Source organism: Erpetoichthys calabaricus, chromosome 3, assembly GCF_900747795.2.
Source record: "Erpetoichthys calabaricus chromosome 3, fErpCal1.3, whole genome shotgun sequence".
Taxonomy (NCBI): Eukaryota; Metazoa; Chordata; class Cladistia; order Polypteriformes; family Polypteridae; genus Erpetoichthys; species Erpetoichthys calabaricus.
This window is the reverse complement of record NC_041396.2, coordinates 190,636,031-190,655,348: the sequence shown is the minus strand read 5'-3', so window position 1 is coordinate 190,655,348 and position 19,318 is coordinate 190,636,031. Positions and strand designations below refer to the sequence as shown.

At 40.9% G+C, this 19,318-nt stretch overlaps 1 protein-coding gene across 2 annotated transcripts in view; it reads left to right on the top strand.

The window, feature by feature from the left end:
- The window catches only part of sobpa (sine oculis binding protein homolog (Drosophila) a), a 504,585-nt gene that overhangs the window by 477,013 nt on the left and 8,254 nt on the right, over window positions 1–19,318 (top strand). The gene's annotated exons all lie outside the window — the stretch shown is intronic.

The following is a 19,318-nucleotide window of genomic DNA, read 5'->3' as shown; positions in this document are numbered from 1 at the left end:
TGCCCAAGTGAGGAGCACCAGTTGAGGACACAGGCATGTGTCTCCTTTGTTTAAGCTTCCCTTTATAACTCAGACAAACAGGATTAATTTCACACCAGGAAGTGGCATACAGTACAGTAATAATTGCCAGGGGGCCTCTGTAATTTTTAAACTCTATTTGGACGGGATTAGTTCTGACACCAGAAGGTGGTATAACAGTGTTTGAAATTGTGTAGTGACACACCAGTACTCTGCACTGGTATTTCCCAGTTTCCTGTAGTTAATGTATGCATACTGTCAATTTAGACAACATTAACTGCCTGCTTGTAAGACCAATATATCCATTTACACTTCCAAGGGGGATAAGCCCTACCACTATCCTCTCAAATAAGCCCCCACCAACCCCCCAGTTGGCAGCGTGCACAATTCACTTTTTCCCACTTCAGCCATTGTGTAAAAGTATTCCCAGAGTGCCACTATAATATAAGTCCCATTCCAGTCATTCAAATAATAGATTTATGGACATGTCGATTCACAGAAGATTGGTTTAACCGGGGCTAAATTTTTAGACTTTTTATACAAGATAAAAGCCTCCATAATTTTTACTGAGATGTGAATGCCATCCAAGAAATGTGAACGAATGTCCATGAGAAGTTACCGACATGAGCGATTCGGACAGGACTAAATTACAGCGGTCCTCTAGCAGTAACTCCTCTAAACCATGTCCTGGTGTAAAACTAATCCCATCCAAATAAGGCTGAAACTCAAATAAACTTAAATAAAAGGCTAAAAATATGCTAAAGTATATTTTTGCATGTTAGTAATACAGAAATTTATGAAAACTGACGTGGATTGTTTTGTGAATTCATATTTAAGTTTGTTCATTATTATTTGACAACCCAACAGCTACCAATTTGTGTCTCTTTTGAGAAATTTAAAGAAACGCAATCATCAGTCCTTTAAAATGTTCATAGTGGGATGACTGTTGTGATGGATGGCCGGCAGCTTAACCCGGCTGGGATGCCCCTGGAATAGAAGGATGGGGGAAGGCAGCGACTTGCCGACACTGCTTCCCCCAAGACGCTAGATGGCTGCTTCCCTGGAGTGCAGTGGTACCCCGGATTCCCACAGGGCACTATGGGACATGGAGTTCGGATACACAGCCCTGCTGGGTGCCGTGGGTGCCACCAGTAGGAGCGGTCAAAAGACAAGGGGATTTCGGTTTCCAATAAAGCCCAGAAGTACCCAAGTAATGGGGACGGAAGGACGGAATTACTCCCAAGTCATGTGGACGGAACGACAGAAGTACTTCCGGGCTGAAGAAAAATGTAATTCTCCATCTGATCCGGAAGTGCTGACAAGTCACGTGAACAGAAGAGGAGAAGCACTTCCAGGTCAAGGACTATATAAAGGACTGGTGGAGACCCAGCAACCCAGCCAGAGTTGGGAGGGAGTGTGAGAGCTGCTGGGAGGAGGAGATTTATTGTGTGGTTATTAGTATTTTTGTATGGTGGCAAAGGTGCTTCGAGGCATCATTATGAGAAGAGAAGGAATAAAACATCCTTTTGGTGCTTTTACCTGAGGCCTCACGTATAACGCCGTGCACAGAACTCACACTATAACATGGCGTAAGCACAAAAGTGGGAATGTGCATACGCACAGAAAAATCCAGATGCAGGAATCTGTACGTACGCAAACTTCGATGTTCTTCCACTACATAAATCCCGATCAGCGTGAAAAGTAACGCACGTGCACACGCCTGCTGTCTCACCCCAACTCCTCCCAGAATTATGCCTCTTTAAATATGCAAATCAATATAAATAGCCCTTAAGCTCAGCTTTCTGTGAAAAGACAATGGGAAAAGCACGGGGGAAAATATAAGAATTTCAGCGAATACCAAGTGAAGGCAAGGAAAAACGTACTATTTGTTGGTTTAAACAGTGTTATAATCAACAAAAGGAAGTTGATCGAGTGACAGAGTGTCGAAGAAACTGGAAAGCTCAAGTTCACAAAGTCGCACAGTGCCCAAAATAAAAAAGAAGTCATATCAAAGTCGCCGTGAAAAGGCAAGTCGTAGCCCACTGTCTGAGTGTCATATGAAAGCTTATTAGGGTACAGACAAAAAAAAATAGGCACACAGTGGGAAAAAAGCTCGAAATGTCAACTTTAATCTCAAAATTTCCACGTTAATCACATAGTTTATTTTGCCATTAAAGTAGAACATCACAAACTTCATCTTAAAGTCATTTAATTTACTAGTTTCTCAAATCCCATCGTAACTAAAGTAGCATGTTAAATGCTTTATTCTGTATTTGATCTTCTATGTACTCTGTGTGTGTGAATCACTACCTGCTTCTTAAACGGGCTTTCTCTTTCTCCGACAGGACACAGAATCCATTACATTCGTAATATTACAGCTCTCTGAATAATTAAAATACTGAGATGTATACGGGATATTTTTTTTATGATGATAGGAATGAAAGCATGTTATTAAACATGGGAACACAGTGGCGCAGTGCTTGTTCATGTCTCACACAAGATGCTTGCTGCGCCATGCGCAACCTTCAATGAAATAATTTATCGTAGCAGTACTGTCTCTTTCAAAAATACTAACCTCCAATTCTTGTCCTTACTTTTCTTTCTCCAAATAACCAATTGCCACACAATCAGCCCTGTAACAGACGTTAAGCCATCAGAAAGCTTAGAACGACGATTCTTCAAAACGTTTAAGGAACATAGAATAATTAAACACTAACTACGAAGATATTTCAATCTATCTATCTATCCTACCAGTGTCGCGCCAGCCCAGCAAGCACGAGATATAGAATAATCCGTGAACTAGCCAGTGCTACAGCACCATGTCCTCACATGTTTGATTATTAACAATATAGATTATTTAAATGAAGTTAAAGTTTTAACTGTGTAATATAATCAACATATTTTGCAGCATTTCATCTTAAAAATGGTATCGTCATCATATGTAAATACGAGCTTTATAAAGTGGTGCAGGTTGTGCAATATTATAACTGTTGTGCAAGTTTACAGTGAGGTAATTGTACTTATAAGCACAAACAGTTCTACAAGGAGCACTTGATGGACTGATTGAGTGCGTCTGAAGTTCTTGGGATGAAACTTTTGTAAACCGCATGGTCCGTACAGGAAAGGCTCTGAAGCGTTTTCCCGTGGCTGAGGCAGCATGTGCTTGATGTTGTATCCCGATAATTCCGAGTGGTGCAGTGAGAGTAACATGGAAAAAGATGATCCACTGTGGCAACCCTTAACGGGAGCAGCTGAAAGAAGAAAAAGAAGGTGCAGTGAGAGTAACAACGCTAAAGCAGTTATGGTATTTGGAATACTATGGCTATTCCCTGGACCATTATATTGCTACAGGTTAATTACAATCAGATGCATTACACTAATAAACAATATGCAGTTAGTTTCAGTGTATTTATAAAGCCGCGTCAGGAATGTGGATCTAAGAAAGAAAGGGTAACCACACAGGAACAATAGCACTGCTTTGACGCTGGGTGCCGCCAGTCCGCAGAACTGAGTGGAGAACTTGCTATGCCAGGGTATGAGGTACCATGGAAATGTGCATGGCTTTACGCCAAGGTTAGGTTTTATACATCGTGATTTGAGCGTGGAAACCTTCGTATGCAACATTTCTGTGTGTACGCACCGTTTATACATGAGGCCCCTTAGTGTCTTGGGCATTTGTCTATCGGGTTTAAGGAGCGACAGCGCCCTCTAGTGTCACACTGTCTTTAAACCCGAATCTGAAAAGTAAAAATCAGTGATACACAGATTACAAAAAAATGTTCCAAGAAAAACTTTAGGATTGTGGAAATCAGCTGTAGAAGGCTGCCACCTTTCTAACTCAGACAAGAAGGATTATCAAGTAGAAAAATAGCGACTTTGTTGGACGCCTTTCTCTATAATTCCACATTTCCATTTTACATACTCTTATGGTATTTCAGAAATATCATTTGGTTTTGGCAACAGATTGTGGTAATCTCAAAGAAGTTCACTTGCAAACTAAAAAATAGTTATTGCCATTCTCAAAGAGAAGATGCAAACGCCACACAGACAATCAGGTGCTAGCATGCTGGATCAGTAACGTGGCAGAACTAATCATTCTGCATTACTATACCACCTAAGCTAAGAATGTGTTAATTATATTTTAAAGATCTCAAATTTCTTAAATTAACAGTATTTACATTTATAGCCTTACTCTCTTAAAGATGCAGAAAACTATACTCTTAGCGGAAAAAAACTGTAGGATATGGATTAAAAAATAAAAAATACTTTTTTCCTCAGCCTAATTTACATTCTCTGTTGATTTTTTTTTTAAATTATTCTGCTGATGCAATATTTTCTCTGCAAGCCTGTGTTTTTGACAAAAACATGACTGGAAATCTCTACATGCAAAACTAAAGAATTTTTTAAGTTAAAATAGCAGAAATAAGTTATTTGGCTGATAGCTTTATCATCTTGACTATATCTACCTTTTTATAAACTACTATAAACCAAACAACAAATAAATTTTGACATTAAAAAATGCCTGAAATATTAAAATCAAAGTGCTTTTTAAACAGTGGGACTTTAAACCCCTCCTCCCAATACACTATCATTCCCCCACTGGAGTATGAAATCCCCCTTTGTGTTAAATCTAAGGGGCAAATTCCCCCACAATTTCCAAAATGAATTTCAAGTCCTGAAATCTTTTGAATATCTGATAGATTTGCAGCTTTTTAGAGGTTTGTACAATGTTTATTGTGTTTGTGTGTGTCATATACATTTGCCAAGTACTGCATAATTAAAATGGTAATCCATATTTATAATTACACCTGAAAAATTAGCCTTGCCTAGCTTGGTACACTGAAAGAAAAACCTATGTATACACCTATAACTCTACACATCTATCTCTATATTATATATTATTATATTGTTTTAACAGAACCCACCTGATTTGATGCAATCAAGACTTCTTGCTATCAGGACAGAAGCAGTGCACAGTGCAGCATAATGGTGCAGCACAGTGGGGAGGGGTGCAATTGTGCACTGGAACAGAAAGGCTGAAGTAGGATGGGATGGGGTTTGGAGTTATCCATTATTTGCATTGGAACTGTTTTGGTACCAATACTGAAGTCTGAAAGCTGGTATTGACACCAACTATTTAATAAACACGCATTGAATAAATGACACAAAAGAAAAATACAACATCAGCTGTTTTTCTTCCCACTTGTAAAGTTCCAATAATGGAGACAGTGTAAAATGTATGGATGAGGATATACTCTGTGTGGACATCTGTCTTCTGGTGTGATATGAATTACTGCTTACAATAGTTATCTGACTGCCACCCCAAGGAAAATCAAACCAATTTCAAACAGCAGCGCTAACCCTACCTGTTCTAAACAATTCCTCTTCTGATCCTCGCTCCATTTTATCCCCTCACACTCATCACCACCAGGCAGTGCTAAAGATTTTGTGGATTTAACGTTCATAAAAAGTTGTGGAAAATGAAATAAGGCTTTTGCATATTGAGTTTTCTTAAATATTAAATTGAATCAAAAATTCAATATATTGCCCTGCTCTAAGTATCAGATTTGCTTTAATTGTAGCTTACGCCTATAACATGCATTTTATTACTCTTCCAAATGAAGCCAGTTAGAACAGCTAGTACATTTATATTTATAGAACAGTGCTAATGTTTATTGTGTCCTTTCTGTGTACATGTAGGAGAAATTCTTTTTTTAGTACAAAATGCATTTCTTTTACTGTATATTCTAACAGATGTCAGTCAGTCATTTTCCAACCCGCTATATCCTAACACAAGGTCACGGGGGTGTGCTGGAGCCAATCCCTGCCAACACAGGGCGCAAAACAGGAAAGAAATCCCAGGCAGGGTTCCAGCCCACCGCAGGACACACACACACACTAGGGACAATTTTAGGATCGCCAATGCACCTAACCTGCATGTCTTTGTACTGTGGGAGGAAACCGGAGCACCCGGTGGAAACCCACACTGACACGGGGAGAACATGCAAACTCCATGCAGGGAGGACCAGGGAAGCGAACCCAGGTCTCCTAACTCCAAAGCAGCAGCGTTACCACTGCGCCACTATTCTAACAGATAGCATACTGAAAATGCACTGACCAAGTTTAAGTCAAGCATTTTGATTTAAGTCTTCAAAATGTCACAACTTAGTAAAAGCTTCACATGAAATATGCAGTCCAGAACCAGACAAGCTAAATTAATTCTTAACTTAAAGAACTAGATTTATTCAAAGTGTAAATGGGGAAGCAAAAACTTTGACTGAAAATGCTCATCATATACCTCTGCATGTCAGTAAGAGGAAGTAAAACATCATATAATTTTTTTATCTCCCATTAATATTTTTTTTTTCTTTTTGTCAGTTCTTGAAAACTGAAGCATTGAAGACGTTTGGCTTTTGAATAAAAGTTTAACAATTAATTGTAAAAACAGCACAATAGTGATCTACATGTACCCCATGGCAACATATGTATGTAACTGTACTAATTGTAAAAGAACAATAGTATACGTTGAAATGTTCCAAATATAAAATATTTAATCTGAACTACTTTTTACAGCCCTACTACAAAGAGACACGATCCAGACCTAAATTAGACAATGTACCCATGTGTGCTTTGAGTATCATAACTGAATATTTCCAAATATTTGAAATGTGTTTACACTATCTATCTATCTATCAATTAGGAAAAGATGAAAGTGAGATAAACTCAGCCAAGAGTTTTTCTCATCAGTGGTAATAGATTGACACATTTTGCCTTTAAGGATATTCTTTCAGCTTTCAGTCAAATAAACAGTGAAAAATAAATTCTAACACCATTTTAAAAGATAAAAAGGTCACTTTTTCACAGCAATCAGCCTGCTACAGCACTAAAGACAGGTTACAACACATCTGTTAGTGGATTAAAGAACACTAAGTTTCTAATTAGACCTTATTTAGCAAAACAGATGTTTAATATCTAAATATATTAATTTTTGGCAGAAAATCAAAAGGTTCTCTCTGTGTTCACATGAATATCTTGATTGAACTCCACTTTCCAAGGCTATGATGCAAGACCGATTATTACGCTTATGCAATGATTTCATTTTACTAGAATTGGTCAATTATGATTTGTTTCCTTACTAAATTAATACATAAATAAAATCCACTTAAAACACTTTTTAAACTATAACATGTACACAATATATGTATCCATAATACACATACAATGAAAGAAAATAAAATACTAGTCGTAATTACAAGCCACAATTCTAATTAGATGTTCATGTTTATGAAGAAGAAACAAGCCTGAAATGCTTAAAAAGTTTACACAAAAAATCGACATGATTGGATCTTAAGCTAACAAGCCTATTGATTATTACTCACGCAAGGATAAATTCTTCCTTATCTACTCTTCTTCTAATTAAAAATATGAGCTGCTGTACTAAACACAAGCATAATCACCATCCACACTACGGTAAGAATGTTTTAATGGTTTGTTCAGAAGGGTTTCGCCTATAGCGTACGTACACGTTACGTACATGTTAGAAACGAATGGTGACTCTAGTGACATGTGATGAGTGAGTGTGTATGCCCTGTAGACTAGTACCCCATCTATTGCTGCTTCTTGAATGGGGCCTGTTGCCACTGTCCTCATGTATAACTTTACTGGAAGAAATGTGAGGATATAAAGATAGAACCAAATATAAATATAATAATGATAACATATTCCACCTTTTAAAGAGGACTATTAATGTACAAGGAAAACAAAACTGTCAAGAAATGCATCAGTCAAAAATTAGCCAATCCCTAATTCATTCAATAAGCATGTCAGAACAGCAAGGTACTGAGCTAGACTTCAACATATTTTCTGTAGTATCTGAACATGGGCACATTATTTGTTCAATATACAAAATATTTTTGTTCTGTTATCCTGTTATTACAGTTACTGATAAATAAATGCGATTTTAAATCTTTTAAGAAGGCTTTCATGCACCTGAATATGGGTTCTTCTGTTCCATCCATCCATCCATCCATCCATTATCTCCCGCTTATCCGAGGTCGGGTCGCGGGGGCAGCAGCTTGAGCAGAGATGCCCAGACTTCCCTCTCCCCGGCCACTTCTTCTAGCTCTTCCGGGAGAATCCCAAGGCGTTCCCAGGCCAGCCAAGAGACATAGTCCCTCCAGCGTGTCCTGGGTCTTCCCCGGGGCCTCCTCCCGGTTAGACGTGCCCGGAACACCTCACCAGGGAGGCGTCCAGGAGGCATCCTGATCAGATGCCCGAGCCACCTCATCTGACTCCTCTCGATGCGGAGGAGCAGCGGCTCTACTCTGAGCCCCTCCCGGATGACTGTGCTTCTCACCCTATCTTTAAGGGAAAGCCCAGACACCCTGCGGAGGAAACTCATTTCAGCCGCTTCTATTCGCAATCTCATTCTTTCGGTCACTACCCATAGTTCATGACCATAGGTGAGTGTAGGAACATAGATCGACTGGTAAATTGAGAGCTTCGCCTTGCGGCTCAGCTCCTTTTTCACCACGACAGACCAATGCAGCGCCCGCATTACTGCGGATGCCGCACCGATCCGCCTGTCGATCTCACGCTCCATTCTTCCCTCACTCGTGAACAAGACCCCAAGATACTTGAACTCCTCCACTTGGGGCAGGATCTCGCTACCAACCCTGAGAGGGCACTCCACCCTTTTCTGGCTGAGGACCATGGTCTCGGATTTGGAGGTGCTGATTCTCATCCCAGCTGCTTCACACTCTGCTGCGAACCGATCCAGAGAGAGCTGAAGATCACGGCCTGATGAAGCAAACAGGACAACATCATCTGCAAAAAGCAGTGACCCAATCCTGAGCCCACCAAACCGGACCCCCTCAACGCCCTGGCTGCGCCTAGAAATTCTATCCATAAAAGTTATGAACTGAATCGGTGACAAAGGGCAGCCCTGGCGGAGTCCAACTCTCACTGGAAACGGGTTCGACTTACTGCCGGCAATGCGGACCAAGCTCTGGCACCGATCGTACAGGGACCGAACAGCCCTTATCAAGGGGGCCGGTACCCCATACTCTCGGAGTACCCCCCACAGGATTCCCCGAGGGACACGGTCGAATGCCTTTTCCAAGTCCACAAAACACATGTAGACTGGTTGGGCAAACTCCCATGCACCCTCCAGGACCCTGCTAAGGGTATAGAGCTGGTCCACTGTTCCACAACCAGGACAAAAACCACACTGTTCCTCCTGAATCCGAGGCTCGATTATCCGACGGACCCTCCTCTCCAGGACCCCTGAATAGACTTTTCCAGGGAGGCTGAGGAGTGTGATCCCTCTGTAGTTGGAACACACCCTCCGATCCCCTTTCTTAAAGAGAGGGACCACCACCCCGGTCTGCCAATCCAGAGACACTGTCCCTGATGTCCATGCGATGTTGCAGAGGCGTGTCAACCAAGACAGTCCTACAACATCCAGAGCCTTGAGGAACTCCGGGCGTATCTCATCCACCCCTGGGGCCCTGCCACCAAGGAGTTTTTTGACCACCTCGGTGACCTCAGTCCCAGAGATGGGGGAGCCCACCTCTGATTCCCCAGGCTCTGCTTCCTCATTGGAAGGCATGTTAATGGGATTGAGTAGGTCTTCGAAGTACTCCCCCCACCGACCCACAACGTCCCGAGTCGAGGTCAGCAGCGCACCATCCCCACCATATACAGTGTTGACACTGCACTGCTTCCCCTTCCTGAGACGCCGGACGGTGGACCAGAATCTCCTCGAAGCCGTCCGAAAGTCGTTCTCCATGGCCTCCCCAAACTCCTCCCATGCCCGAGTTTTTGCCTCAGCAACCACCAAAGCCGCATTCCACTTGGCCTGCCGGTACCTATCAGCTGCCTCCAGAGTCCCACAGGACAAAAGGGTCCTGTAGGACTCCTTCTTCAGCTTGACGGCATCCTTCACCGCCGGTGTCCACCAACGGGTTCGGGGATTGCCGCCACGACAGGCACCGACCACCTTACGGCCACAGCTCCGGTCAGCTGCCTCAACAATAGAGGCACGGAACATGGCCCATTCGGACTCAATGTCCCCCACCTCCCTCGGGACATGGTCAAAGTTCTGCCGGAGGTGGGAGTTGAAGCTACTTCTGACAGGGGGCTCTGCCAGACGTTCCCAGCAGACTCTCACAACACGTTTGGGCCTACCACGCCTGACCGGCATCCTCCCCCACCATCGAAGCCAACTCACCACCAGGTGGTGATCAGTTGACAGCTCCGCCCCTCTCTTCACCCGAGTGTCCAAGACATGTGGCCGCAAGTCCGACGACACGACCACAAAGTCGATCATCGAACTGAGGCCTAGGGTGTCCTGGTGCCAAGTGCACATATGAACACCCCTATGCTTGAACATGGTGTTCGTTATGGACAATCCGTGACGAGCACAGAAGTCCAATAACAGAACACCGCTCGGGTTCAGATCGGGGGGGGCCATTCCTCCCAATCACGCCCTTCCAGGTCTCACTGTCATTGCCCACGTGAGCATTGAAGTCTCCCAGCAGAACGAGGGAGTCCCCAGAAGGTATGCCCTCTAGCACCCTCTCCAGGGACTCCAAAAAGGGTGGGTACTCCGAACTGCTGTTCGGTGCATACGCACAAACAACAGTTAGGACCTGTCCCCCCACCCGAAGGCGAAGGGAGGCTACCCTCTCGTCCACCAGGGTAAACCCCAATGTACAGGCTCCAAGTCGGGGGGCAATAAGTATACCCACACCCGCTCGGCGCCTCTCACCGGGGGCAACTCCAGAGTGGTACAGAGTCCAGCCCCTCTCAAGGAGATTGGTTCCAGAGTCCAAGCTGTGCGTTGAAGTGAGTCCGACTATATCTAGCCGGAACCTCTCAACTTCGCGCACTAGCTCAGGTTCCTTCCCCTTCAGAGAGGTGACATTCCATGTCCCAAGAGCCAGCTTCTGTAGCCGAGGATCGGACCGCCAAGGTCCCCGCCTTCGGCCACCACCCAACTCACACTGCACCCGACCTCCTTGGCCCCTCCCATAGGTGGTGAGCCCATGGGAAGGAGGACCCACGTTGCCTCTTCGGGCTGTGCCCGGCCGAGCCCCATGGGTGCAGGCCCGGCCACCAATCGCTCGCCATCGAGCCCCACCTCCAGGCCTGGCTCCAGAGTGGGGCCCCGGTGACCCGCGTCCAGGCGAGGGAAAACGGCGTCCAAAATTGTTTTCAAAAAAAAAAAATCCAAAAACCCCTCCTTTAACCGCCACCTCCCCTCCTTTAACCGCCACCTTATCGTGGTGGAGGGGTTTGCGTGTCCCAATGATCCTAGGAGCTCTGTTGTCCAGGGCTTTATGCCCCTGGTAGGGCCACCCAAGGCAAACTGGTTCTAGGTGAGGGATGAGACAAAGAGCGGTTAAACAAACCTCCTATGATGGAAAAAAAAAAAAACAATTTTGGACGGTTCTTCTGTTAAAATTACAAAATCAAAACAACAATGATCCAGCTACCAACTGTATTCTGTCTCTTTAATCCTATGCCAGTAACCACAAATGTGAAATATTGAACACACCTTTGACTGTGTCCTTTGATGAACTGTCATCCAGTCTAACACATACACATGTCTCAGAGCATTTAGTGTCATGTGAATACTGTATAACAACATGCCATGCACGTTTTTTTTACTGCGGGAAATAACTGCAGTCTCTAGGTGAAAACACTCAAATGCATGGAGAACATGCACACCAGGTATTACATTTACTAAAAACAAATGTGGCTACTTTCAAAACATGTGGATGTGTCGTGCAACGCACATTAACCCATACTTCAAAACAGCTTTCAGGTATTAGTGAGTCTGTCCCAAAGCGTTTGAGCGTACGGATTACGATTAACGGTACAAGCAACTCAACTACGAAGACTTGATTAGTGCAATACCACATGGGACACACCAGTCGCTACCATCAGCATTCACGTCCTAAAGGCAAACTTGCACGTAAAGAAACCCTATCAGAAAATTACTGTGACTGGTGCTGCGATGTTGATTCACCGGACTGATACTGCCCACGGAGCTATTTGTCGATGGGGAAGACATAAATAACTGAAACTTGCTTATACAATATACACGCGTCGACATCAATCGACACCGCCACTTTTAGAACCTGTGTAAGCGCCTTCTCATTATTAATGAAAAATAAAAATGAGTAAGAAAAAAACTGTAAAAATACTGTTACAGTGAAGGTTAATTAAGACTTGTAATCTAAAAGTATATAACTGCTATTACTCTTAAAACACACACACACCCAATGTTGTGCAAGTTCACAACACACAAGAACTAGCTCAATGTTCAGTTCACACAGAATGAATAAATTCACGTTCAAAGTTCACCATTTCAATTTTGAACTAGTTCATGTTCAGTTCATTTTGTATTTTTTAAGAAGATAAATAACCCATGCGTTTATTTTTTTCAATTTTGCATGCCATATATTAGGCTATTACCGTGTTCTTGAATAAAATACAATTATTACAAATACTTTTTTACTTAAATACACTTTATTGAAATATACCCAGCAACAAACATGTATAACCATATATGCTAATATCCTCCCGGCAAGTATACATATAAATTACCGCTCTATTTCCAACACTGTGAAACAAATGGTGACTCTGGAACCTGCGTGTAAGACTAACCTATTAAGCTACCGGTCAAAATTCGCGTCACATATTGAATGTCCAACGGGGAAAATATAAAGCGGCCTCGGGAAGTACAACGTTTTCGTAAAAGCGAAAGCGGTGCTTCAGCGGGGGTGCAGCTTAAACACAAGCAGGCAGACACAGACAGTGCCACTTTAATTGTATGTTATTTTTTCCGAATAAAAATAAATGGCAAAAATTCGTACGAAATAAATATTCGTAAAAATCCACTATTTGTGCTTATCCGAATACCGTATTCGGCTCCACCCTTACATTACAGTGTAAGGCAAAACGTTTAATATGGACCTAAACCAGGCCTAGAATGTCACATAAAAATGAACTAGATCACGTTCAAGCTCTTCACTTGCAAATACGTTACGTTAATTTCAACGTTCTTAGAAAAATGTCCTTGTTCACTGAAAAGCTGGTTCATGCAAAACACTGCATCCATTTGACCTTGCCTTATCTCCCTGTCAGTTCTTATTGTATTGCCAATCGAATGGTTGGTTCCTGGCGGCTTATAAAGAACCTCATGCTGGCCAACTTTTTGGAAATTATGCCACTATCTACCGAATTCCACTTTAAACCATCGTTACACAGTAAACACTTAACGGAGCATTTCACAGTTGGAACAGTCGTTTTCCTACAGTTTATTTCAAATGACAAGCCGATTCGTTACGCAGGTACCTGCTACATGACACTCGAACTTTCCAGCTTTCATCATAAAGCAACGCTAAACCTTGAAAAGTGCGCCTCTGTGAATCTCGCGAGAATTTAATTGCATGCTTTTTAAAATAGGTACATATTCGACAACTGAGAATCTGTTTCTGTATAGCACATTTTCATGTAAAAATACATAAAGATTACAGTTGCTACCTCAATGGTTTGTTAGTTTCTACAGTTTAATTACCTCTTCAACCCGTACCCATATTTTCCCAAACCCATTTTGACGGTCAATTACACCGGCGGGTACCACGTGACGCGGACACTAACTCTTCATTGGAATGGAAATTATTATTTGTATGCATTCCGAAGTAAGGAGGAGGAGAAGGAGAGGTTGGAAGCATGCGCTGATAGCGCGGTTACTCACAAGAATATTGTAATTCGAATACGTAACTTAGAATTTAAAGGAAACTTAAACTGTATTCATAGAACATTAACTATTTTACTGTAAAGATGTCAAAGTGGATTGTGGTATGTTCATCAACTTTATTTAATGATAACGTTAAATATGCATATTGTAATTTCTGCATCTTGTTTACAAATGTATTCAATACCAGTACGATATACGCTTAAAACACATTGAAACATAAAATATATACAGTATTTAAATCTTTTACAGTAATCAGAATATTTAAAAGTATCTTTAAAATGTCAGTTATTTCTTCACAAATATGGTGTAAATGCATTTGCTACGCGAATTGTATTCTAACGTTAAGCGTTTGCTATAAATTATATACAGTATACATATCTTGCCCTCATTGGCGCTTAGAGGATAATTGGGCTTGGAACGACACTGGAAAATAAGTGCTTAATATTGCTTTCATTTTTCTGTCGCTTTGAGCAGTTATTGTACTTTTTTTTCTTGATGCCCAAATCTGAACCACTTTGCTGTTCTTTTTCAGAGGAAACAATTACAAAATGATTTTCAGGTGCATACAAGCCTTCTCAGTGGTCTAATTTCACTCATATCATGGCGTCCTTGTAAAGAGGAGTTCCTCGGAGTGTCCATGTACAGGCAATCGAATCCAACGTCAGTTATTTTTTAAAATGTACAGTATTCATAAAGTATGTATAAAAGTTATAAATTGCAAGCCATACTGAAAGTAAAACTACATTGATGAGGGATATGAATGAATGAACACTACAGTTTTTCTTGCAAAATAAAAAAGATATAAAAATGAACTTGATGCTTGTGGATCTGCACAATTTCCATATGTCTTCATAGACTTCCCTCCCATATCCCCAAATACGTGAAGGTTAGGCCCCAAGTGAGGGAGCCTAATGAAGTATTGGCATCAAGCCCAGGGCTGTTTACTGCCATGTATCTAGTGCTACTAGGATCAACTTTGGTTCACCATTACCCTGCTCTTGGTTAAGGGTCTTAAGTATGTTACTGTACATTTTATAAGGTCAAAGAGTATTATAGTACCTATTCTAAATCGACAAAAAATTGTGGACATCTGCCGATCTCACCTATATGAGCTTGCTGGACATCCCATTCCAAAACCATGAACATTAATATGAAGTTGCCCTCCAACCACCTTCATTCTTTGTGGCTGTAACAGCCTCCCCTCTTCTGGGAAAGCTTTCCACAAGATTTTTGAGTGTGCCTGTGGGAATTTGTGCCCATTCAGCCTAAAGCACATTTGTGTGTTCAGGTACTGATGTTGGACGAGAAGACCTGGCTCACTAATGATGTTCCAATCCATCTCAAAGATCTTCAGTAGGGCTGAGATCATTTGTGTACTCCAATTCCTCCACGCCAAACATGTTAAACCATGTTTTTATGGATATGGTTTTGTTCATGAGGCACAGTCATGCCAGAACAGAAAAAGACTTTTCCCAAATTGTTTCTACAAAGTTGGAAGCATATGATTGTCTAAAATGTCTTTGCATGTTGTAGCATAAACAGTACCCTTCAAACCAAGGGGCCGAGTCCAGACACAGAAAAACAGCCTCAGACCATAATCTGTCCTCCACCAAACATTACAGTGGGCACTAGGCTGTACAAGAAGTGTTGTTCACCTGGCATCCACCCAACTCAGATTCATCCTTCAGATTGCCAGATAGTGAAGTGTGGTTCGTTACTCTAGAGAACATGATTCCACTGCTCTAGATGATGCATAGCATTATGCATAGTGTCCTTTGGCTTGTGTGTAGCTGCATGGGCATGGAAACCCATTTCATTAAGTTTCCAACACACAGTACTTTGGAATTCTGCTGTGAGAGATGCAACAGATGATAGGTGATTTTTACATACTGTGCACTTCAGTACTTGGTGGCCCTGCTCTGTGAGTCTGCATGTGTCTACCCTGTGTTTATTGAGACATGTGTCTGCATGTGTTTATTGTCACAAAAGAGTTTTTTCTTTTGATTTAGATACAAATGCCAGCAAAAAAAGTTAAGAGCATTGCAGACATCCTAAGAAAGGCTCTTTACTGCCTAAAGCCAGTAGTTGAAGGTAAAAGCTTCAGCTCACTGCAGTCTAAAACTGGATAAGCAGATTAAAATAATGGAATGGCACACATAATGTGTTAAGTAAGTTTAGTGTTGTTATAATTCATCCATCAATTTTCTTATATTCCTAAAAAAATTAATAAAGGCTATCTTTTATCTAAACAATTCACTTCACTTTAAATGATTTCTTGTCCACAGAAAGATTATGGCTTTTTCTAAAATTAAATCTAATCATTTACTAATTCATCCATCCATCCATCTTCAAACCTGCTTATACTGAACAGGGTTAGTAGGAAGCTGGAGCCCATCAGGCACAAGGCAGGAACAATCCCTGGACAGGGTGCTAGCAAGCTTAATCATGTACCATCATTTAGCTTCCACTTATAACTATCCGCATGTTATCCACAAGGCTATAGAGGACATTCTAGCACAGCTCCATTTTACTTTCTGATTAGCGTCACACACAGCTAAACCAGACATCATCTGGTGTATAAATGATTACAGTTTTTTTAAGTTGGTTTTTGATGATATTTTCATTTTGGTATCCAGTTGACATGATAGTAACTGATGAAATCCTTTGTGACTGATATTATTTGTTTCTTATTTGTCATTGTCAATAAAAAAAACACAAATATTTTTCTATTCAGTTAATACTTTATAAGGATTATATAAAAGTCAAAATGTACTTTCTTCATATAATTGCTCAGATGAGTTCCTAAGATATCTCCTAATGGCTTGCCATATCATCATATATTCTCATTGTATCAATTTAAAAAGTGAAAACTTTCCTGTACACTCATGAATACCACTCAGACATACCATAATTGCACTGTTGCTTTGAGATTGCAGAAGAAAAAAAAACAAGAAGCATCCAGCACCTAGCTATCCTGCCTTCATAAAGCTATTAAATTAAATTAAAAATGTTGACCCCATCACATTTTTTTCCCTTTATATACTATCATATGTAGTTAAATATTATCTCTGCAGTCTAAAAGCTACTACAGCTATTTTACTCAAAATCAGTAGACTTCTAGTATCATGAGATGCTAATCACTGTGACAAGTGTCATTTGAATTGAGTGATTGGTTTTGTGTTATTGTGTCCATGGACTCATAATGTGAAACACAGACATATCACTGTCAAGGTCAAATCATGTTCAGGGATACCCAATATGTGCAGATATACCACAGTTCCCAAACCAGTTTATGTAAATGTTATGCAATATTTCAGTATCATATGTGGACTAGAAATAGAAAAAGGAAAGCCAAAATGCAGATCAGCACACTTAATAATTTACAAAGGCAGCTACACCAAGTGTACTGCCCAATTGAATAAAGTTGATGACAAAAAAGATCTTCAGTTCAGACTCAAGAAGGATTGTGTGTATCAACTAAAGAAATAAAATACAATTTGTCTTTTATGAACCACATTCTTTTAAAACTTAGATACACCACTGTGTTCCAAGTTGTCCAAGTTCTTCAAATTTCTGTATAATAGCTTGAACATCACATCTTGAAAATCCAGTTTGTTGTGCCTTTGCTTGTTGAATGTAGCCTTGTTCCTACAAAGTAGTGATTTTATGTTTTTTTTTCTGTGTTAGCGTAGACATTTCCCCACCTCTCCTCGAGGTACCCCAGTATCTGCAGTTACCATCCAGTACACCCATTTATTTGTTAAACTGTGCCACTAGTGCACCTGCCTCTGCTAATCTCAACTTCACTGACTTGAATGAGATGCGCTGTTGTGCAATTTAACAGATGCATAGAATAGCTGGGGAGCCACAAGGAGATGTTTGGGAAACAAAACTGGGTTGTTCTATCCGTCTTTCAAGATATCAATTCAGTTTTTGAAATACACAAGCAATTCTTGATAGGTTTTACTGTATCAATGTTAAATTATTATAAGGGTATATAGTGGTTTAATGAGATAACTAGCTTATTTTTTGCATGTCCTCAGACATTTTGCATATATGCTTATATACAGTATCTGTGCAGAAATAATGCCCTTTCCACTTTCCAGACAAGGTTTAGATTAAGAGAAAACACACTTTCCTTTCCTACAAACAAACTGTTTCCTACAAACAGTAGACAGAAAGTTGAGGGATCAGCAGCATTTCAACTGCCTTACTGTGCAACTCTCATATCTAACAGTAATAACAGTCATTAAAAGTGTCTTTCTCAGTAATGCCTTGGCTTTTTCCCCAGCTATCAGATTTCTGTCTTTCTGCTCAGTCTTGAGCGTGGCATCCCTGTATTTCTCTAGTGGGACAAGCCTGAGAAAACTGTACTGGAGTTGAGTTTTATTGATGACTAGCTACGTTACAGGTAATAGATTACATTTTTAAATATTTGGTATCTCTTGCCCTGTGTGTGTCCTCAGCCTTCCTCTTACACCTTTCCTTGGTATCTTCGTGTGTCTCAACCTCTCTTGCCCAGAGCTTCTTCTCTCATTTACGTTCCTGTAAAGCCTGCTTCTCAGACTATGTAATTTTGAGGCACCTTGCTCACCTCCTGTCTGTTATTTTGACTACCACCAATTGTAGATGGGCCCCCATTACCTGCTATGAATACATCATTTATATTCTTCCAAGGCAAGTCAGGTACTACCTTGTTATTATTAAACAACTTAACGTCACTCAGTATATTATTCACTTTGTTGTCATTGAGATGTTCCGTTTTAACTCCTCTTTTTGTAAAAATAAAAATTTAAAACAACTGTCACAATAAGGAATTTTACTTTGCACCCCTAAATTATCATTATAGCATACCTACCACTGAGCCACCAAAGCCAAATTGATCAATCATATTGCTTGGGGCAGCCAGAGACACACACACATATCCCTCCCACATACAAACGAGCCAGTAGTTTTTTATTATATAGTAGTTTAGTTAAGTTTTGTGATTTATTTTTTGTTGCAAGACTCAAAACATGTTCCTACTTCTTCAAGAATAAAGTGTGCTTTTAAAAAGAACTGTTTATTAATATAATTTGTGCAACTCAGAACTCAAAATGTGACAAAAAATACTGTATATGAAATAAACAAACATGCAATTTAATGATAGACAGAAGAGTATATTATGTGATAGATTGGGCTACTGCCTGCTAACATCATTTAATGAAAGAACAAAAGCAGAGAAGTAATGAAAATGAATGACCCGGGTTATTTTCCAAGTTGTTAATGGATCACTAATGAGTGGGAGCTCCTTCACTTTCTCTAATGCAGGTCCCAAAATGAACCGCCACTTCTGCAGGTGGCCAGTATACGTATATAGCAGGTCCTTCAAGAAGGGGCAGAACTTTTGAGTCTGGAGTGGAAGCGATGTCAGCTGTCTTCTAGGGCTTGCTTACCGGTATCCATGGAAATGCTCCAGAATATCCTAAAGAACTCCTTTTATTACAATCCACTACAACAAACCTCCGTTTTACAAATACCTACCGCCTT